General features: G+C 40.2%; 2 long non-coding RNA genes across 3 annotated transcripts; both read right to left on the minus strand.

Moving 5' to 3' along the window:
- Positions 1–193: 193 nt before the first annotated feature.
- Positions 194–13993, minus strand: LOC119868359. The gene is made up of 3 exons (XR_005386113.1): positions 13635–13993; positions 12325–12435; positions 194–341 (listed from the first exon to the last, which is right to left on the minus strand). It is a non-coding gene; the product is annotated as an uncharacterized LOC119868359 (long non-coding RNA).
- A 7241-nt stretch (positions 13994–21234) lies between these two features.
- On the minus strand, positions 21235–23500 carry LOC111094807. Of its 2 annotated transcripts, none has more exons than XR_005386112.1 (4): positions 23375–23500; positions 23126–23214; positions 22540–22655; positions 21235–22429 (listed from the first exon to the last, which is right to left on the minus strand). It is a non-coding gene; the product is annotated as an uncharacterized LOC111094807 (long non-coding RNA). The 2 variants fall into 2 exon arrangements; XR_005386111.1 differs by having other exon boundaries at positions 23401–23495.
- Between the last annotated feature and the right edge of the window lie 388 nt (positions 23501–23888).

The raw sequence follows: 23888 nt of genomic DNA on the forward strand, positions 1-23888 counted from the left end.
AAGAGCATGGCCCAGACGAACCGGCTCCATGAGCCTGCTGTCAACTGCTCTGCCAACAATGCGCCGAAGAGCCGGATTAGAAAAAAAATGTTTCTGTCATTTGATGCAACAGATTTTTCAAAACAATATTTTAATTTGCATACCAAGCCAAATTCCCTCTCGGAGGAGGGATAGAGCGCATTCCATTGTGTAAGACAATCCTCATTCCCGCGCGGTGATGTCAAGTGCTCAGTGAGCAATGCTCTTTCTGCGACTCTTTTTCTTGTCATTAAAGTTCCTATTATAAAATTTTAACCACTTCAGAATCGAGCAAGATGTTGCAAATCTTTCTGTTAGCGTTTCTGCAAAAGTTAAAGAGACACGGCTGTCACCAACTGCCTCAAGCACAATTATTTAATGACTTTTCCCTCATGGTATGAATAGGGTTTCTGAAATCTATCTTCACCTCCCAGGACTTTCTTCTCTTAGGAATAGTGATTTGGGCAGTTTATTTTTGCCAGCTTTTAACGTTTGGGGAGCAGTCTGATTGTTTGCTAAAATGATAGGAGGCACTTCAGGGCTCTAAGACTAAATCCTGGTAGGAATTTTGAGGTTAATGGGAAACACACTGGGCATTTTGCTAGTTAGGGGAATACTGGGGCACAGGGAAGATTAAGGACAAAATGTACTCTAACACAGAAATGACATAAAATGGCGTGAAGCAGTATAGCACAGCAGGGAGACTTTGGCAAGGGCCTCTTCTTATGATTACTTGGAAAAAAACACCAAGTAAAAAAATTACAATATGCTACCTATCTATCTTTTTCATCTATCTGCATACATACCCCTAAATTTGAAGATTAAAGGAAAAAAACTGATTTCCATTTGAACTCCAACACTGTGCTTTTTTAATTGTGAAAAGTTTGAAAAAATATAGAACAGTGAAGAAAAAACAATATAGTACCAACCAGCCTAAATTAACAATTGTTCACATTGAGTCATTTTAACTGAACTAATTTTAAAATGAAAAAAAAAAGGGGCCTGGCTGGCTCAGTCAGCGGAACATGTAACTCTTGATTTTGGGGTCACAGGTTTGAGCCTCACATTGGGCATAGAGATTACTTACATACATACATACATACATACATACATACATAAAACTTTTTTAAAAAATGAAAAAAAGGAACAGTATAGACAACACTGAATTCTCTTTGATTTTTTCCCTTGTTCCATTTGCCTGTAACTATTTAATTTGTCCAGTATGCGGTTTTATACTTTTATTTTATATACATATATCCCAAATTGTATTCAAAAATGCTGAATACAGTCTTGTATGTTTTCTGATATGTAAACAAATGCCATCAATTCAGCACTTATGATACCACAACTTGATTTCATCCAGTGTTATACTTTCGAGCCTATCTACTCTGATACATACAGACCTATATCATTTTTAATGTGGCATCACATTCCATTCTATAAACACAGAACAATTTATCTTTTAGCCAGCTGATGAAACCTTCAGGGGTTTTTCATCTTTCACAATTACAAACAATGCCACAAAGAAAAGTCTTGCCCCCATTTCCAGAGGCTATAGTGAAAGAAGTTTTCCTGGGATCAAATAGAGGCCAAGCTGCTGGGTCATAATGTCTGCACATTTTCAGCCATGCTAGATATCATCGAAATGTTCTCCTAAGAGGCAATAGCATTGGTATCCCAATCAGTAACACTGACAGTTGGTTTTCCCTCATTCTTGTCAAAACTCCAACTGTGTCATCCTTAAATTATTTCTCTCATTCAAGGGTCACTGATAAACAGCAAAGATGAGTTTTCTGCCCATACCACGAATGAGATTGCAGTGGACATCCCTTACCTCTGCCCACCGGCACCGAGAAATTTTTAGACACTGAGCATCCCTTTTCTATAGAGAACTGCCCTCCAACCCAGTGGGTTGTTAGTCACATAGTCATGAAGGAGCTTCTTCCTGGTATAGTGACCCATCCAAAGGTTGAGTTCAGAATATGGATGATCAGGGCAGCCCGGGTGGCTCAGCAGTTTAGCACCGCCTTCAGCCCAGGGTGTGATCCTGGAGATCCAGGATCGAGTCCCACATCAGGCTCCCTGCATGGAGCCTGCTTCTCCCTCTGCCTGTGTCTCTGCCTCGCTCTTTCTCTCTCTGTGTCTCTCATGAATAAATAAATAAAATATTTAAAAAAGAATATGGATGATCAGAATTTCTCTTCAGGGGTTGGAGCGCCTGGGTGACTCAGTCAGTTAAGCTTCTGACTCTTGGTTTCGGCTCCGGTCATGATCTCATAGGATTGAGCCCCACATTGGGCTCCCCGCTCAGCAGGGAGTCTGCTTAACAAGTCTCTCCCTCTGCCCTTCCTCCCAACTCATGCACACATGCTCTCTTTCTCTTTAAAATAAATAAACCTTAAAAGATGAATTTCTCTTCAGGGGTTAATATAGGCAATGGGAGTGAAAATCTCTCCCATCTTTTGGGAACTTGAGGAGTAAGTAACAAACTGCCTTTGTCTACCTGAGGGTGAAGCCACAGAGAGGTAGGAGGAATCAAGATTAGACAGAAATTCCACTCTGAGGTATATTCCAGAAGAACGGAAAATAAGTACTCGAACAGATATTTGTACATCAATGTTTGTCACAGCAATATTCACAACAGCCAAAAGATGGTAACAATCCAAATGTCCACCAACAGATGAATGCCTAAACAAAATGTGGTCTATTCCTCTGATGAAATATTGTTTAGCCATAAATAGAAATAAAATACCGATATGTGCTATGACGTGGATAAACTTTATGCTAATTGAAATAAGCCAGAAACCAAAGGACAAGTATTGTATGACTCCACTTACATGAAATACCTAGAATAGAGAGGTTGATGAAGACAGGACATAGATTAGAGGTTTCAGGGGCTGGGAGGAGAGGGGAATGGGGAGTTACTGCTTAATGATTGGTTACAGAGATCCTGTTTAGAATGATGAAGATTTCAAAACAAAAAATGGTGATGGCTGTACAACACTTATGTTAATATAGTGAATGCCATTGAATTATATGGTTAAAATGGCATATTTTATGTTACATATATTTTATCACAATAAAAAATATTATAAACCCCAAGACCATTAAAAACAAAAAAGATTAGATAGACAAAAAGAAAGACATGTACGTATATATCTCTTAATGACACCATATGAGTCCCTGGATCCTATCATGCATGAAGTCAGGACTAATTCTTTTCTCTTTTAGTTACAGAAATCAATATATTCCATTTTTTCTCTATCTGGTTTGAATTGCCTTTCTATCGCCAGGAACTGAAATAATCCTAAATCAGGCATAACAGCATATAATCAGGAAGGAAAACAATGTGATCTTAACATCCAGTTAGGTTCTAAACATTTTATTCAAACCTCTGCTGTTTGTGGGCAGTCAGTCAAATCTTACTCGAGTTGAGTATATGTGTGTGTTATTAGGAGCTGGTAATAGCTTGAATAAACATAATAATCATAATCCCCTAATTTCATTTCACTGCTTGATACAAGGTCTATTCCAACTAAATTTTTTCCAGATACATTTCTCCTCTGGTTAATGTGCTAAAGAGAATTGAGGAACATGCTGAAGAGGACAGAAAAATAAAGAGTCCACAATGAGAAGATGGATATCAAAAGTAATTCTTTTATTCTACTACCAAACAGAAAAAGAAATGATCCGAAATCCTAAGGCCAAAATAATTCTCACATTTTAAGCATTTATACTGATCTGGAGAGCAGGGTGCTCCCTTTCAGAGAGTCACCCTCTCTCCTTAGAGGAACTAGGAGTCCCTTCCTTTCCTATAAGGACACCTAATGATTTCTGCCTTGATTTTCCCTGCCCTTTAGTAATAGAACTGGCAAAGCCTACATGACAAAAGAGAAGGTTGGGAGAGAAAGAGAACTTCTTTTCTTTGATGTTTCTCTTCGTTTCATTAGATCTTTTGATCTTTGCATAAGTTTATTTTATTTTTTATTTAAATTCAATTATCTAACATACTTATTGTTTCAGATATACGGTTCAATAATTTATCAGTTGTGTATAACTCCCAGTGCTCATCACATCACATGCCCTCCTTAATGCCCATCACCCAGTGATCCCATCCCCCCATCTATCTCCCCTCCAGCAACCCTCAGTTTGCTTCTTAGAGTTAAGAGTCTCTCATGGTTCTTTTCCCTCTCTGATGACTTCCCATTTAGTTTTCCTTCCTTCCCCTATGATCCTCTGTGCTGTTTCTTATGTTACACATATGAATGAAACCATATGGTAACTGTCATTCTCTGATTGACTTATTACATTTCCATCCACGTCGATATAAATGGTAAGTATTCTTCCTTTTGATTGCTGAGTCATATTCCATTGTGTGTATACCACATCTTCCTTACCCATTCATCTATTGATAGATATCTTGGCTCTTTCCATAATTTGGCAATTGTGGACATGGCTGCTATGAACACTGGGGTGCAGGTGCTCCTTCAGATCACTACATTTGTGTCTTTGGGATAAATACCTAGTAGTGCAATTGCTGGGTCATAGGGTAGCTCTATTTGTAACTTCTTGAGGAACCATCATACTCTTTTCCAGAGTGGCTATACCAGCTTGCATTCCCCCCGAGCTGGAACAAATAATCCTAAAATTTGAATGAAACCAGAGAAGACCCTGAATACCCAGAGGAATGTTGAAAGAGAAAACTAAAGCTGGTGGCATCACAATGCCAGACTTCAAGCTATATTACAAAGCTGTAATCATCAAGGCAGTATGGTACTGGCACAAAAACAGACACACAGATCAATGGAGCAGAATAGAGAGCCCAGCAATGGACCTTCAACTCTATGGGCAACTAATCTTTAACAAAGCAGGAAAGAATATCCAGTGTAAAAAAGACAGTCTCTTCAATAAATGGTGTTGGGAAATTGGACAGCCACATGCAAAAAAATGAAACTGGACAATTCTCTTACACCATACACAAAGATAAACTCAAAATGGCTGAAAGATCAAAATTCAAGACAAGAATCCATCAAAATCCTAGAGAACACGGGCAACAAACTTTTGAACTTGGCCATGGCAATTTCTTGCAAGACACATCTATAAAGACAAGGGAAACAAAAGCAATAATGAACCAATAGTTGATAAACTTGATAAAACTATTTTATCAAGATAAAAAGCTTCTGCACAGCAAAGGAAACAGTCAACAAAACTAAAAGGCAACCTACAGAATGGGAGAAGATATTTGCAAATGACATATCAGATAAAGGGCTAGTATCCAAGATCTATAAAGAACTTATCAAACTCAACACCCAAAAAACAAACAATCCAGTCAAGAAATGGGCAGAAGACATGAACAGACATTTCTCCAAAGAAGACCTACACACGGCCAACAGGCACATGAAAAAATGGTCCACACCACTTGCCATCAGGGAATACAATTCAAAACCACAATGAGATACCACTTTACATCGATGAGAATGGATAAAATTAATAAGACAGAAAACAACAAATGTTGGAGAGGATGTGGAGAAAGGGGAACCTTCTTACACTGTTGGTGGGAATACAAGCTGGTGTAGTCACTCTGGAAAACAGCATGGAGGTTCCTCAAGAAGTTAAAAATAGAGCTACCCTACAATCCAGCAACTGCACTACTGGGCATTTACTCCAAAGATACAGATGTAGTGAAACGCTGGAACACCTGTACCCCAATGTTCATAGCAGCAATGTCCACAATAGCCAAACTGTGGAAGGAGCCACAATTGTCCTTCAAAAGATAAATGGATAAATAAAATGTGGTGTATACACACACACACACACACACACACACACACACACACACACAGGAATATTATTTAGCCATCAAAAAGGATGAATACCTACCATTTACATCGATGTGGATGGAACTGGAGGGTATTATGCTGAATGAAATAAGTCAATTGGAGAAAGACAGTTATCATATGGTTTCACTTATATGTGGAATATAAGAAATAGTGAAAGGGACCATAAGGGAAGGGGGGAAACTGAGTGGCAAAAAATTAGAGAGGAGGACAAACCATGAGAGACTCCTAACTCTGGGAAACAACAGGTTGCAGAAAGGGAGGTGGGTGGGGGGATAGGGTAACTGGGTGATGAACACTGAGAAGCACTAGGTGTTATACCTAGTGTTGACAAATTGAATTTAAATAAAATTAAAAGTAAATAAATAAATAATATTGTATAAGAAATAAATATTTTTAAAATAAACTATTAAAAATTAATAAATAATATAATGAAATGAAATGAATCCATTTGCAAAGAGATAGTCTATAAGATTAAAGGTGTTACTTATTGCAGAATTTTCTTAAGTACTGAAATAAGAGTGGTGGGCAACAAAATTGTGAAAGGTCCCCAAATCAGTAATAAGAGTGATAAAAATCCTAGAAGTGCAATAGTCTTCAGGCCAGACAAGAAAAGGGAAGGGATTTGATTGTGTGGAGTAGAAGGGAAGGCATGCCCAACAGGAAATTGGCAGACACCAGTGGTAGCGACAGGCAAAATCTGAACATCAGTAATAGGTTAAATTGTTTTATAAATGTTTCCACAGTGGCAAAATGCTAAAAATGCAAACTCATAAAGAAATCAGGCAAAATACAAGAGAAGCAAACTATTTGTTCAACATGAAAAGAAACACACAAAGATAAGAAAGGAATACTACATTATGAAAGTTGAAATGAAACATCATTTTTCTCCTATGCTTCTTCCCCCCACCCCTTTTTTTTGGCTCAAAAATGGCTCCATAAGGATTGGGAGGAGGGGAGTGGCAAAGGAACCAAGGAATCGCCTTTGGAAAAACAAACAGGGTTTCCAAAATTCATTTATGCTTCTCTTCATCCAGTTTAGTCTGCTTCTTTCCTTTCTAAATGCTTACGTGGGTGCTTTCTCAGCCTGGTATTCATAAGCAAGACATTTTTGAAATATATAGCTTCATACCAGCAATGGGGTGGGATAGAACAGCACACAAAGGAGCTTGCATTTCAAAGACTAGCACAAAGAGCTGCTTCTTGAAATATGTAACATTTCCAACTCCAGGAAGGCACAATTGGCTGCCTGTGTCAGTGGTGTAGAAGACCTTCCAAAACGATGCAACACGAATGGACTACAGTGTGTAGTCTATATCTCGTTATAACACAATAAAAAATGTGAGCTGATATTTCCACCTCTGACACCATGTGAGGGTTTTAGTTGGCTTCGTATTCATGGGGGTTCAGTTGAATGAATAATACCATAGTTAGAAGGAAACATTATTTAGCAAGAAGGAGGGACGAGGAGGGGATATGCGGAATAATTGACATGGAAAGTCATTTGATATTACCAGTTAAGCTCCAGAATTGGGGTTTTGAGGATAATTCCAAACAAAATCCCAGACATTGGTTTGGAAACTGTTTCTCTATTAATCTGTGTTCTACTTTTGTGGCGTTCCAATGAATGATATCCCAAAATTATAAACGTTTTCTTCAAACCAAATTTCCTGTGAATTGGCAACAATTAGTTTAATTGGACTGAAGGAAATATGATTAATTCTGAGAAGGATATGTTTGCTCTGAATCTTCTCGAGGAAAATCTATTCTGTTTTGGTAAAAGTATGAACCATAGTTATAAGTGATTCATTATACAATGCAGTTCTGTGATAAATTTGAAGGCTCACTTAAATACTGACATTTTCTCTGTAATGTTAGGCTATAATAATTCAGCGTATTACAGGAAGTATTCTTTTTCTGAGTTTTTATTTTAATTTCAGTTAGTCAACATACAGCTTTGTATTAGTTTCAGGTATAAAACATAGTGATTCAGCACTTCATTTGTCACCCTGTGCTCATCATAACAAGTGCCCTCCTTCTTCCCCATCACCTAGTGGGGCCACTGGTGACCATCAGTGTGTTCTCTGTAGTTCAGAGTCTGTTGTTTGGTTTGTTCTCTCTCTCTTCCTTTGCTTGTTTTCTTTCTTAAATTCCATATATGAATGAAATCCTATGGTATTTGTCTCTCTCTAACTGACTTCTTTCACTTAGCATAATACCCTCTAACCCACATCTTTACTTTCTTTGTACAGTTTCCTATCTCCTCCTCATTTATGCAGGTGTTCATCGCATCCATTCACCAGCTCACTCTTTAGAAATACAGAGCTATAAAATGTTTACTTAAATATATTAATAGCTATCATTTATTAAAATAACAGGCATTTTAGTTCCTCTATACGTAATGTAATTTAACCCTTGAGACAATGTTTTCATCTGCATTTCAGAGCTGAGAAAGCCAAGTCCCTGAAGTGTTGGCTAATTTAACCAAGGCTGTATTCAAACCCAGACCTAACACCACAGCCTGTGCAGTTTTCACTATGCTATGCTACCTCTGACCAAAAGAAGCTGGCAAAATCATCACTAAGGGAACTGTATTAACACACCAACTAAATGTTCACTGAGGATACACAGAACATATAACTATATCAGACAAAATACCTTTTCTTTTTTTTAATTTTTATTTATTTATGATAGTCACACAGAGAGAGAGAAAGAGAGGCAGAGACACAGGCAGAGGGAGAAGCAGGCTCCATGCACCGGGAGCCCGACGTGGGATTCGATCCCGGGTCTCCAGGATCGCGCCCTGGGCCAAAGGCAGGCGCCAAACTGCTGCACCACCCAGGGATCCCCCAAAATACCTTTTCTAAAATATTAACTACAAGAGCATTGAAAAAATGTTCTAGAACTATATCCCTTTAATCCTATATCATTACTATTACTCAATTATTTACATTTAAATTGTTGGAGATTTAATGTTTATTGTTTTAGATCCTAATTAAGTGCTTGTTAGCGTCTTCATAAATACAGCATTTAAAACTTGTTAATAAAAATTCAAAGCATCTACAAACTTTAATTTCTCAATAAAATACTTATACTGGGTTTAAAGCCTATTTTCTATAAGAAATTGGCCACAGTCTCCTCATCATGGTGTGCCTGTTTTCCTCTGTACTGCTGAGAAGCCTTGGCAATCTATCACAGGACGAAAAAGAAAGAGGAAAGGGAGGAGTAACCTTTAAGCTGAGAATAAATCACACTCCTGCCACCGTTGTCCAGCAGCCTGAATGAGATCCAGGAGGAGTGGCAGGGAACATTTTAGTTGAGTTACCTAGTGTGGCTACATTGGATCACCAACTCATAGATGCTGAATTAGCTACTGACCCCTCCTTCTGGCATTTCACAGAGGTCAAAAGTAAAACTGAGATGTCCTTAGACCAGACATGAGAGAAAAAGAGAGGACCTGTACACTCACTTAAGAATCTGACAACAATCAATTTTTACTTGAATGAGGAGATATGAAAATATGTATAAATAACATTTTCTTATGTGACTGAAACAGTAATTGTCATTGGACTACAATGTGGTGTCTTTTAACCAGATAGTTACATATATTTGCAACAAGGCTCTCCAATGCTATTGTGATTTACATAAATCTAAGAATGCAGCTCTGTTACAGGTTCCATCAGGAATGTTTCCCCGTGAGAGAGCCCCAGAGATTATTTGTAGCAATGCATAAAGCTTATGGTGGACAAAATAAAATGGAATAAAGTTTTTTTTTGTAGGTCTGAATGCATTCCCCCATTATTTGTGTGTGTGATTTAAATTATTTCAACAGATCTCAGAATATAAAATAATACATTATCATTGTAGGAAATCATATCATACCAAGCTATACAAACAAAAATAACATTCTAACTCTTCCCAAATCCCACAGTTTTGTTAGCAGTTTCTACATATCTTTCTACATCTTTCTTAGGCTCATTGTACTATGTGCCTATTTCCTTTCAACCTTTTTTCAAAATAGTATTTTATTACTACACAATTTGCTTTTCTCATTTACCAATAAATCATCAATAGTCTTCTGATTGATACACAAAAACACTCATTCTATTTACATAGTTGCATAATGCTAACTAAAATGACCAGTAGAGATAGATGACCAAGCCCCTAGACTTTGGCCTCCAATTTGAATCCCCACCGAAGGGTATCATAGTTTCCTGGGAAAACAGCCAATTCTAGATTTGGTTCCACAGCAGAGAAGATACAAGATGAGCCTGAGACATGTAGTAGTCAGAAATCAAAGAAGATCTCAGAGATAAAGCCATTTTAAAAGGACACTGGAAGCAGTATAAAGAGGCCCCTACCAGTCAAATCTATGACAATCTGAGCAGCAAACAGAGTTACAGCCAAGTTGACAAGTAATAACTATAGAAACTCAGTCTGGGGGAAGTGAAGTGATTTGTGCCAGCGCCTGTGGCCATAGGAAGTAGTCAATGTTGAATAGGAGTTTTCATGACTCCAGAGCAACGCTTCTACTACTGTACACCATGCTTCTTGATCAAAGCAATGCTTAACTGAAAAGTACAGAAGGGAGGAGAATAAACAGACAGCTAGGAAGAGGCAGATAAGGGAATCTGAATTTAAGTTAATTTAAGTTCGTCATTTTCAAGTACGTGGCCCCATCCAACAGTACAAGAGCATGACTGCAGATACCCAAGCAGTGGCTGGGTAAGATGGTGTGGAGACAAACCACTAGAGTCCCCCCAGCACTAATGTTCAGATGTGCCAAGTGCTCCTCCTTCCTGGTGGTACTTCCCTTTTATGTCCTTGTAATAGTGGTGAATCCCCCAGCTGGTGCCATGGTATTTTCTCCAACCCAAGTATGTCTGATATGGAGATTCCTAATGGGACTAGACTAGACTATTCCTTCAGTTCACCCAAGTGCCCTGTGGCTATGGAACCTTGGTGCTTACTGTCTCCCAGACTTCTCCAGTAGGCCCCAGGAACTCTTCCCAGAGCCCTGCCCCCAGCAGGGATGCGGGCCCCAGCCCCTAACACTTTAGTTTCACAGAGCACTACCGAAGCCATGTAAGTTAATAATATACATATAGCTTAATGAATATATAAGTTATTATATAATTTGATGGAATTTTACTGACCACATAAGGCTAAAAGAGAGGACCGTAATGCAGAAAAGCAAATGTCAAAGACAAAACATGGGCTCCCGGTGCCCACCATGTTGCAGAGTAGAGCCCACCTCCCACTATCCACTCACCCTGGGAGGGTTTTTGATCATTCTCCCCCCCCACCCCCAAGCTCTCCTGGGACACAGAGAGAGGAAACATCAGTTCATCTTTCATCACCAGCCCCAGGCCCCCCCTCCTGTGAGGGTATGACTCTGGCCAACAATGAAGAATTATGCAGATGACTTAGAGTTACGGTTTCTCTTTGGCAAAACCAAAAGGTCTGCTTTGGTCATTTTTCTTCCCCAGAACTAAAGAGCAATCATCCTCAAAGGGGAGTCAAGCATCCATCTCTAAGCAACAAAATAAACCACAGAAACTTTGACACCAGGGTCTTTTTCTCCCAAGGCTTAAATATCCAAGGCCTATCCGCTGACTCACTGATCCCAGTCCCCTCTTAGCTCCTGCCACCAGCTGGAGCTAATGCTGAGGTACCCTGGCCCTGTGTGATGGGCATTGACATGTGTTATCCAGGTCCCCCTTCCAGGAAGGGCTTGTTGCCCCAGCTAAGGGGAGTGATGCAGGTAGACAGCCTTTGGCTGGCTGCAGCTTAGTAGCAGAGAGCCACCAAAGTCAAGGTCACATCCTTCCCAGGGTAGCCTACACCCAATGAGGGTTGGTCAAAGTAAAGGTATAAAATCCATGCTATTTGGAACCCCAGTGGGACCATTATGATGGGCCATTTTATGCCAGAGATGTCCATGGGGATGGCCAAGGCTGATCTGGCCCACGCTGGGGCCCAACTTCTCCCTCTACCCAATCTTCTTTCCTTATTTTCCCCTTCCCAGGCACTGACCTCTTTTAGACATGTGCACATTAGATTCCTCGTGCTATGCTTCAAGGAGAAACCAACTTGCAATACCCTGCTACAAGATCCCTGTTAGAACAACTGTGGGCCAATATTCCCATCACAAACCCCACATATGGTCTCTGAATCCATGCAGCTCTGGAGGGAGCCCTTCCAGATAGAGCCCCCTCCCTCTGATCATAGGCCACTTGGGCTTCATCAGATGAGTCAGGCACCAGCCCTCTTGGCTCCTCAGATGCAAGGAACAGACCTCACATGTCTCAGCTTGGTTCCACAGATGCTCCCCTCAGTAGGCCAGGCATTAGGGATAGGAGTCCCCCTGCCCTCGTTCTGGAGGGTAAGGAGTGGTGGGACTCTCAGTGTCACTTCCTCCAAGAAGCCCTCCTCCCTCACACACAAACTCCTCTTAACTCTTACCTACCATGTCAGTGACTCCTCTCTTTAGGTTTTCCATGGTCAATGGAGAATTACTGTCCTGGTGGTATCCTGGAATGCAGTGGCCACTGTCTTCATTCCTCAGCCAAAATTGGCCCTGGAAGAGCCCCATTTTAACAACATGTTACATTATGGGAATGCTTGAACATGGCAAGAATATATCTTGGAAGAACTCTAGCAGTGGTCTTCTCTGAAGAGAGAAATGGATAAGCAGGGGAGGAGGAAAGGACTGAGACATACTTTTCCCTGTCCTTTGTGCTTTGGCATTTTTGTACCATGTACATTTTATACCTATCAGACTGAACCTTATGGAATCACCAATATTTTACCATTTAAAAAATGTTTTTTCAAGGTTTTACTTTGAAGTAATCTCTATACCCAACGTAGGGCTCAAACTTAGAACCCTCGAGATCAAGAGTTGCATGATCTGCCAACTGAGCCAGTCAGGTACCCCACTATTTGACCATTTTTGATCTATGATTTTCTTATTATCTTGTCTACCCTCAGCATAGTCAATTATAGGAAACCAGAGGTGGACTACTTGATGTTCTCTCACCATCAGATTATAAGAACTATTAGTGGCCTAAACTGTCCCTTAACTCTTCCTCTCAAACCCTGACCCTACTGTGTAATTTTTCTACTAACATTTCTTACACTTTAAGTTTGTTTCTGGAAGCATAATAGAAACAGGATGCAACCTAAGGAAGACAATCAGTAACATTCCCACTCTGTCCCCACCCTACATCCAATACTCTCCCCAAGGCCCCAGATAAATAACTCTTTCAAGACTCTGCTAAGATACCATCTTCCCCCTCTAGTCTTTTCTGAATTTCTTCTTGCTGCCTATAGCCCACTGAAGGGAGACTGACCCTTCTGCTGTGCAGATGCCTATCAAAGGCTTTATCACAGTATTGGCCTCATGCGTACACACATATAGTTCCTTCATTTAGACAACTGTTTTTAAGAAAAAACATTCATGTCTTCATACCCCAAATTAGAACAGCATCAGGACTGGACCAGTAGGTTCTGATAAGACAGGATCAATAAAGAATTGCTAAATGAAAGAATGGCCTCATTGTAAAATCTAGCATTGTTCATAGCACAAATGAATTCAACAAATACTTTGTGCTGTACACTCCTTATTCGGGTTTGAGGGCAATATTCTGTGTAAAAGTACAGTGGGATACAACTGTGAATCATTAGCTTCTACAGACTTCTACTCAATGGTCCGTACATGATAGATGTCTTGGATCTACAGTCCTAACACACAGAAATGCACTCTTTCTGAAAACATACCTTGACAAAGAAGGGTAGCCAGTAAGACCCTGGCTCTTACAGACGATAATTCCGTTATGCTTCATGGCCTCCAAATTTCTATCTTGCTTCTAAGTGATGAAGAATTTCGAGTCTCCAAGGGGGACAAATAACAGGAGAAAACTTTGTCAGGAAACTCGAGGCCCTCGGGGCCAGAGCTCAGAAAACACTTATGCAGGTGAGGCTGTTTTCAAGAAGTTTCGACTATATAAATTCCTCTTTGTCAGAGTTACCATGTATGAGTCTAAGACAGTTATTATATTTTCTTATTATAAGCATGCACTGTGTTCTGCATCTGGAGCACTTGCCAAATTGCAGATTTATTCCTACTTCTATACATCTGTGAGAAGAATGTGTGTTCTGTTTCAGCAGGGAGTCACTTGAAGTCACAGGTTGCTAATTCCAAATGAATAGAAACAGTGATTAATCTGGAAGATACGAGCTCGCCACTATTCATGTAACAGATGTCCATTACGATGAACTACACATTTGTTCCATGTTTATACTAGAATACAAAAAAGGAGGGCCCAATCATTTTGAGAAAGAAAGAAAGAGTGGGAAAGGAAAGAAAAGAAAAAAAAGAAAAGAATGAAAAGAGGATGTGGGAAGGGGGAATTAGAAAATGTTTTGAAAATGTTTATTCAGGTGCCAGGGTAGATGCGTGGAGACGTGCGGTATGTCTGCAGGGTGGCAGGTAAAGAGCGGAGGGGAGGTAGAGAGCAAGAGAGAGAGGGAGAACCCGGGGGTAAATGTTCCTGGCTTCATTTCAGGGTGTGGATATTAACTCAGTTCATCTCACTTGGCTGACAGAAGCACTAATGCCAAAACCGGCAATTTCATCAGCATCAGCTACACAGAAGATGGGATTTCAGAGAGAGGCACAAGAAAAGGGAGAATGATGTATGTAATTTTATTCAAATAATTAAAAACAAAGTTGGCAGTCTATCTTCCTGTCAAGAAGAATAAATATCAGACTATGGAGTTGGAAGGGGGAGTGCAAGAGGCTTCCTGCTGCTCCGTATTAACTCCGGTCCAATACAAACTTTATAGTTGACTCTTCACAAAAACATCCATTTAAAATGATCCTCCTTTTTTTTTTTTTTTTTTTTTTTTGGTTACTCTGTGAGCAAAGCTAACACAGCAAGAGGACACAAGCCAGGAATAAGTGTGGAGGAGGCTGCCTGCTGGAACCACAGTAGAGCCATCAGTTTCATAGCCACAAATACAGGGTTTGTATAACTGAGCTACTTCTCCAAAACAAGATGAGTGAGAGGTTTCCAGAACTTTCCTTTCTCTCATTATTTATCTCCTGTCCTCATATGCCCAAAAACTAAAGCAGGGACCAGCCTACAGTAGGATCCAAATACATACATACGTACATACACATATCTACACACATACTTTTTTAATGAATTAAACCAACAGGGGCTGCCTTAATGAATGACATGTGCACATGGATGGATAATATTTATCAATGGGGTCATTATCTTATGCATTTGCAGACTCACTGGATTATAGCAGACGCAATATCATAACCAAAAGCTGAAGAATCCTCTCTGAATGTCATAACCCAGCTATTACATGGCCTAAACTATACCTCTGCAGAGCTTCTTTTCAAATCCAACTGTTTAGAGGGGAGGACAAGTTCCATTTTGTTACTAATGAAGAGAGAAGATTAGCATACCCAAGTGATAAAAAATAATAGATCAAACAGACTCACTGAGGAAAGTTTTGCTTCTAAGGCATTTTAATCACAATTCCTCAACATTTCTAGTAATGTATCAAATCGCTCAACAAATTCCAAAATGTTGAATTTAGGATGAAAAAGGCTCCACCGTTATTTCTAAGCTTTTCTTTTCCATATTCAAAGATAGTAACAGAAGTGAGCACCACCCCCATTTGCAACACTCCCAAGTCCAATGAGAGAGCAGAGCTGTTCCTCAGGGAGGTCCACGTTGGGACTGGGCTTGTGGGAACCGCGCAACCATGGGAACAGCAGATTTGTCTACCTTGAGCAATGCAGAGAGCAAAACACCGCAAAGGTAGCCAAAATGATTAAAAAGGAATTCACCTAATTAAAAATGACATGCTGCCGTGCCAAGTTAGAAGTGTTGGTAAGTGGGTACTTGCAGACAGCTAAAAGGCTCTTTCGGGCATCCGAAATTGGCTCTGCCAAAGCCTTAGTATTTTAGTCTAATCCCACTGAGTGAGCCAAGTTGATGATGACAGAGAAAAAAGCTTTCCTTTTTGAAGGAAGTAGGAATGGGGATAATACAGAGGTCAGCAAAGTTTTACTGTAAAAAGCTAAAGAGCAAATATGCTTGGCCTTGTGGGCCACAGGGTCTCTCTTGCAATAATCCAACTCTGCCACTGTGGTGAACGTGGTCATCGGCAGTATGTAAACCAATGGGCGTAGTTGTATTTCAATCAAACTGTATTTATTAAAGCAAGGTGACGAGCTGCATTTGACTCACAGGCCATAGTTTGTTGACCCCTGAAATAATAAGTAGATGGCTCTCCAACAGTCTGAAAAATAAGGAAATATGCTGATCTCAAGGTCAAATTGAAAATTATAGGGTTTCTTAATTCTCTACATTTTAAAATGCACTTAGCAGGACCTCCGATTCCTGTGTGGATCTTACGGGTTTTGCCTGCCAATAGCATTTTCCTTAAATGCACTGAGATGCAAATATTTTATCAAACTTATTGGCATAAGTTTAGATTCAGTCAAGAAAATAAAGTCATCCTAAACATTCCAGGAATAAAGAATTTAAGATATTAATTAGGGCTCATGTCATTGTTGGAATACATTGGGACACTCGGGTCAAGATAGTTGCTAGCAAAGGCCAGGAAGGCAGACAGTGAATATATCTCAGCCTGGCATAAAAATGTGGCTGCTTATCCAAAGCTCTACAGAAATCTGCTCCAATTTGTGAGAATGAGAAACATTACATCGACTGTCTCAGACTGCACCAGCCAAGGAATTTGTTCTTTATCTCCCCCTGCAAAGCCGCTGTGAGCCTCCTGCCTGTCCAATGTCCAGCTGCAAGTACCCCTGAGCCTACCAGCTTCTACTTCTCTTTAGACTGAAAAATAGCCGACATTACCACCCCAGCAACCTGGACGTGGGACAGGACAAGGACAGGGACTGTCAGAGAGGCAGCACCCCACTTCTCTTCAGGAATCCAGAAGACATCTCAGAAGGGGTGCTGTTGATGCCTACTTGACAATGGATCATCCAGCACATTCCACCCCTTTGTCAGTGCAGTGTCTCAACACTCTCCTTTCACCCATTTTTACCTTCCAAATAAGTAAACAACATACTGCTCCTGTCTTACTTGAATCAACTATTCCCCATACATCCCACACCGCAAACTGGAGCTACAAAGTCCGATTTGTTATTTTGTGCATAAATGGTTGATGGCTGTTGTTTTCTACTTTAGTCACAATAGCTCATTACTCTTTTACAATGTAAGGATGGAGGTATAGGTATAACTCGCTCCTTTACATGACATAATAGGTAGAAGGAAGAAGAACAAATTATATATACAGACACATCCATATCACAAGAGGAAGAAAACATGTCCATTGCCATCCTCATTTCTACAACTTGGCCACGTGACCACTGTTAGTTTTTATGCTTTTCATCTTCTACTGTTCATGGGATCACGGACACTGAGCACACTCAGGTGGGACTGTCATCCATCCTGCAAACCTAGCTGGGATTTGCTGCCCTCTGCTAGCCTCTGGTCATCATTAGGTGACCCCCTCCATGCAGTAGTCCAGCTCACGTCTCTCTGACTCCCGAGCACCCCAGCAGAGCCCAAGGCCTCACCTACCCTGGTCACCTTCCTCTTGGCAGCTGCCTGGTTCAAGGGGGGAGGGAACAGATTAGAGGTGGGAGTGCTGAGGAGGGGAGCAGGGTCAGCCCACACTGCCAAATTCCCATATCCACACACTCCCTCCTACCTTCCATCCTCACATTTTAACCTTTCAATCTGGCCCCTGGTCCTCCTAATGGGTACAAAATTTCACTTTGCCTTCAATTAATGTAATCTCTCGTTCTCTCTCTCTCCCTCCCTCTGAAACCCAATAGATTTCAGACTGTCTTCACTCAAATTATACCTAAAAGGCATGTATTAACTCTCTTGGATTGAAGCTGGGTAGCTGAGTTGATTAGAGACTGGGGTTCATGGATTTAGACTCTGCATGAACACATTTTGCTTTGTACCGGGGAAAGCCTGTTTCTGAACTTCAAAGTCTAACCCTCCCACCCAGCTAGTTCTCAAATGTGTGCTGGTGGTCAAGGGCAAGGATAATATGTGTGATGGTTCAGTGCAAGCCCTACCCCCCATTCCTAAGAAACCAATAGATTAGACTTCTTCTTTAATGATAGATGTTTTCTTGGGCAAGGGATGAGACTTTTCTTTTTTCAAAAAAGGAAATAATGGTCAAAATGTTAGTATCATCTGAATAAGCTTTGCCAGTAAAAGCCCCCAAAATATCCAGGTTAGAATGCCAATTTCCAAATCCTCTCTCCACATGTATGTGTACACAGACACAGACACACACACAGAATTTTATAACATGGGTCAAAATGGGTTTCAACTAGTATAAGGTTGTAGGTTTCAGTGTCAGAAAAACATGGGCTTCAATCTCAATCTGTCTCTACTGTGATTCCCCTATCATGTTATTTAATATCTCTAAGCATCCTCGTTGGTAAAATGAGGGTAACTATAATATTAAGAAAACTATCCCCAGACTTTAAATAAGGCAAAATGGGCTGTGGCACGATCTTTCAAAATCTTACTGGGGCACTAACCTGCCTACCTAAGACTTACTTCATTACACGGGGAATGCTCTTGTGTTTGACTTTCTGTTTTTTACTTGACGAGGATTTAGATGCTCTGAAGTTACATGTTAATTCATAAACTTCTAACCAATAGGAAAGATAACCTCAGAGGTTGTGGTTTTATTGCCCTGCAGAATAGTAATCAGTTTTAAATCTATCCCAGAAATCTTATTCCCACACATCTTTTCCTCAAAATGCCTATAAATACCAAGTTCCTCAAAGTGCTCTTGGAATCAGCCTAACCCTCTTATGGTTCTCATCATTAATGAGTTGAATAAATTCTTGACAGGTGTTCATTCTGTATTTGTACGAGATTCTGTTTTTAGGTTTTTAAAAATTATACTTTTGACAGTACCTACGGTATAAAATTGTAATGAGAATAAAGCAAATAAAGGAATTAATAAGGCCCTGACATATATTAAGCAGTTAATGAATGTTAGCTATTATTATTAGTTATTATTAAATGTAGTGTGATCCACAGGAAATAAAAAATGTAATGTATCTGAACTTCACCCAGAGACCCCCATGCAGCCAAATCAAAAGAAATAAAATTAAGAGACTATTCATGCTGAGCTCTAGCTTGATTTCCCCGGAGATTTTTGAAGCCTCCAGATCACATCCCGATGATCTAAACTTTTGAATTAATAGCCATTTTCATAGATGATGTCAGATCTTATAATTATTGGGTTCTTTAACTGTACACAGAATATGTATTGTGTCCCATAAAGATACATAATTTTTCTACCACACATGGCCAATAACAGGAAATAAAATTAAAATTGAGTTTGGAGTAAAAAATAGTATTTTTACCTTCCATCCTGCTTTGATATACCCAATTGTTATCCCTCATTATATTTCCTTCCATTTTAGTGGAAGGAAGGGCTATTCCCTGTTTTTTCCCAAAAGTCTTTATTAGCTATGTCTTTCATATCTTCCTTTGTCTGATTTCAATAACTGCCAAAAATAATGGTGTTTTCCCATGGAAAACTTGTCCCTTAAAAGAAACTAAGGAGGAGTACCTGAGTGGCTCAGCCAGTAAGCATGGGCCTTCGGCTCAGGTTATGATCTCAGGGTCCTGGGATCAAGCCTCCCAACAGGCTTCTCACTCAGCAGGGAGCCTGCTTCTCTCTCCCCCCTCTGCCCCTCCCCCCATGGTTGCACTTTCTCTCTCAAATAAATAAAATCTTTTACAAAAATCGAATGGATAATAAAGGGAGAAGTATGACCAATTTCTCCAGCTTCACTCTGATTTCGATTGCTATTTATGTTCAAATAACTTTCTCAGATTATGAATCCTGAAAAAGAGTTTCTGTTGTTTGGATTTTTTTTTTTTGAGGGGAGGGGCAGGTATTTGTTTTCTAAAACCTGGCATAGGAGTTGGATCAGAAGAACCAAGTAAAAATTGGATAGATGAATAAATGTTGGAACAACACTTTAGAAGTAATTCACCAGCTTTCCACACTGATGTCTAAAAAAGAATGAGAAAGCATCTATAGAAAGAAACACAGATACTGGGGCATAAAATTTCCACACATAAGTACAAGGGAGCCAGATGGCACTGGGGGTTACTCTGCACAGTACACAAAACCAGAAAGACTCTGGGTCATCAGATACTTTTTGAATACTTTTCAAACACTGAAATACAATGCAGGAACCTACCGTACTCACTTTAAAAAAAGCAAACAAATACATATAGGGATTTAAATCAAGGTTAAACATTCAGCTGCTGTTCAGTTCCAGTGACCAAAGACTAAGTTGAATTTAAAATCAAGTGAAGAAGGCAAAGAACACACGTAGTAATGAAATGTTCACTATATTTGCAGAGCTTACTTAGGTATCTACACAAGTTCAAACATGAAGACAAGTTCAGTATATTCAGCTACATACACATACATTTGTGTGTATGTGTGTACACATGTGTTTTATATATACTCACACTCAGACTCACAATCGCAAGCACATTGGCTAGCCTTTAAAATGAGAGAATACCACTGAGTAGAGAAATTAAAGTTGAGGTAGCCCTCATTCAAGATTATTCTAGTCCCTTGCTACTCAAAATGTGGTCCCTGAACCAGCAGCATCAGCATCGCCAGGAGCTTGTTCAAAATGCAGCATCTCAGGCTTCACCCCAGATCTCCTGAATCAGAACCTAGCTTTTAACCAGACTGCCTGGGGATTTGTATGCCCAAATTAAAGTCTGAGAAGCACTGCCTTAGAACCATGATATCCATCTCCAAAGCTATTAGCCACCCATGTCTATTCAGTAATTGAAATGTGATTAGTAAGACTGGGAAACTGCATTTTTCATTTTAATTAAAATTAAAATTTGGAAGATAATACCTGATTCAGTTATTAGACCACTTTTAGGTTAAACCTGTTTGGAATAATGGGATGCCTGCCTTCATCCCAGTGAGTGATCTTGGAGTCCTGGGATTGAGTCCCATATTGGGCTCCCTGCATGGAGCCTGCTTCTCTCTCTGCCTATGTCTCTGCCTCTCTCTGTGTGTGTCTCTCATGAATAAATAAATAAAATCTTTAAAAAAATAAATATGTTTGGAACAACTCAGATATATATGAATCTAACTATAGATCTATTTCCAATAAAAACTGAGTATCTGAACTGAAAAGTACTATAAGTGTAAAATGCACACAGATTTCAAAGACTTAGCATGAAAAAAGTATGTAAAATGTGTAATTGATAATTTTCATAATGATTATATTATAGGCTAAAAAGATAAAATTTCAGATACACTGCATTAAGTTTAATATAGTCTTAAAATTCATGGGCTGCTTTTACTTTTTAAAATGTGACTACAAGAAAATGACAGCTCCATATTATTTCTACTGGAGAGGGCTGCTTCAGATCTATGGCTCCCCAACTATAAAATTACTGGTGCCTGGCTCACAATCCCAGAGATTCTGATGAAATTGGTCTGGGGTGGGCCTGGGCCTTAGGGTTTTTTAACTCTCCCTGGTGATTATACTGAGCTGCCAAGGTGGAGAACCACTGCCCCAGGTTAACACAGATTCATCGATCCCAACTGATAAATAATGGCCTCAAAAGGACCTAATATCTTTTGGACGCTCTCATCATCCCTCAGCAAAAATGTGGAGTTGGGAAAATTGGGCCCATCTCTTACCTAAAGACTGAAAAAGCATCCCCACTGATGTCATCTGGGCTGAACGTTGGGTGATAGTTTTGTACCTCAACTTCAGATAGAAGCAAACATACCCAGATGAAACTCAGCGTTTTCTCAGTGTCTCCAGCAACTCGCCACCAGTTCTTCCAATAATTCATTCCCATATCTGATGTAGTATATGTTTACAACAATCTCCTGGGTAGTTTGTTTACAAGCAGGTTGCTCTATGGTCGGGCGACCAACAAAACTGGTTTGCCTGGTACTGTCCTGGGTTTGGGCTTTAGCCAGAAAATCCCATATCCCGGGAACTGCTTGATTTTGGGCAAACTGGGACGGATGGTCATCCTCCCCCAAGGAACTGGATGTTTAACAAGAAGTCCAGGTAACTATCATTGAATTCAAGGTGAGCACAGTTTGAGAGCCACTCTCAGAAACACAGGTTCTTGACTAATTTTTAGGGCAGTTCTTTCTGGATTAACCAACTGCCCTCAGAAGGTAGCCACTGAGGTTACACAAATAATCAAATAATCAGTTCAGCAAATAGCTGATTGGGGAAATTGCTCTCATTTAATTAAACATATTAGTAAATTGTTTACAACCATTTGGGAGGAATAACTATAAAGGAAATCACCCTGACTGCCTTGAAGGTACTCTCCTGTTGTCAGGACCTCAGCAGACAAGGGCTGGGGAGGCCAAATAAGCATGCGGCATGAAGTTGGGTCAGTGTTGAGTTTCAATCATTGTTTCTTCCATTTGCTAACCTCTCTGTGCCTCAGTGTTTCCATCTGTAATAATGAAATCAATAATTTATACTAACAACCAAGGTTAGCCACGAGAATGAGAAATAAAGCATGGCATTAGACAAATCCCAGTTGAGGAACATTCTACAACATACCTGACCAGTCCTCCTCAAAACTGTCAAGGTCATCAAAAATAAGGAAAGTCTGAGTAATGGTCACAGCCAAGAGGAGATATGACCATCAGGTGGAATGTGGCATTCTGGAAGAGATCCTGGAACAGAGAAAGGACATCAGGGTAAAAACTAAAGAAATTCAAGTGTAGAATGGGTGTGAGTTAATATCAATGTATCAAAATTGGTTTATCGCTTGCCACAAATGTACCATACTCAGGTAAATGTTAATAATAGGACAAACTAAGTGCGGAGTGCAGGGGAATTCTGCACGTGTCTGTAACTTTCCTGTAACGATAAAACTATTCTGGGGCAGCCTGGATGGCTCAGCAGTTTAGCGCCACCTTCGGCCCAGAGCATGATCCTGGAGTCCCAGGATCGAGTCCCACCTCGGGCTCCCTGCATGGAGCCTGCTTCTCCCTCTGCCTGTGTCTCTGCCTCTCTCTCTCATGAATAAACAAACAAAAAGATAATATAGAACTATTCTAAAATATAAATAAATAAATAAATAAATAAATAAATAAATAAATAAATAATAAAATAAACTATTGTAAAATGTAAAGTTTATTACCAAAAGCTCCTAGCGGAGTAGTGCCCAGGCCAGAAGTACACGTTTACGATAGGTGTTACTGTTACTGTGACCTGCACATGTAAGTCATCCTGTAACAAGAAGACCGTCATCTTGATTCAACATTTTCGGGAGAAATGAGAAGCTGGAAAGCCTCGGAGATTGGGGCTGAGGACAGAGAAGAGGAAAGAGAAGAGAAGAAAGGGGAGATGAAGAGGTCAATGGCACTGTAGGATTTTGTCTCCTGCAGACCTTCCCTGTAACTTCTGACACGTTACCCAGTTGGTTTTCTTCAGTTATTCAGAGTCTGTAATTACTTTCTCCACTCAATTGTTCTCTGCTCCCCACGACCTCCTCTTCCTCTCCCCTCCTTCGGCCTGTGCATGCGCATGCGCGCCCCCTAGAACGTCCTGGAAGGCAGAGGCCTTCTCTGATTCGTCACTTCTGTATCCACCGTGCGCCGCGCGGCACGTGACACGGGCTACACGCTCTCTGTATTTAGTGAATGAAGGACGGGAAGCCGCTGACCCCCGAAGGACGGAGGGAAAACACTCGGGACTAGAACTAGAATCGCTTTCCCGCGCGTCTTCGCCTCCGTAATCGCTGTCCTGTATTGTTTTCGATTTCATTTAAGCCTTGCACAGATTTGGTTAGATGAGCAGGGCAGATGTTTTGGGCTCCATTGGAGGGATGTAAACGTTTTTGAAGAGGAAGGGAGGAAAAGGAGGAAGAAGAAGGGAGGAAGGAGGGGGAAAGAGAAGAAGGA

Source organism: Canis lupus, chromosome X (genome assembly GCF_011100685.1).
Source record: "Canis lupus familiaris isolate Mischka breed German Shepherd chromosome X, alternate assembly UU_Cfam_GSD_1.0, whole genome shotgun sequence".
In the NCBI taxonomy this organism is placed as follows: domain Eukaryota; kingdom Metazoa; phylum Chordata; class Mammalia; order Carnivora; family Canidae; genus Canis; species Canis lupus.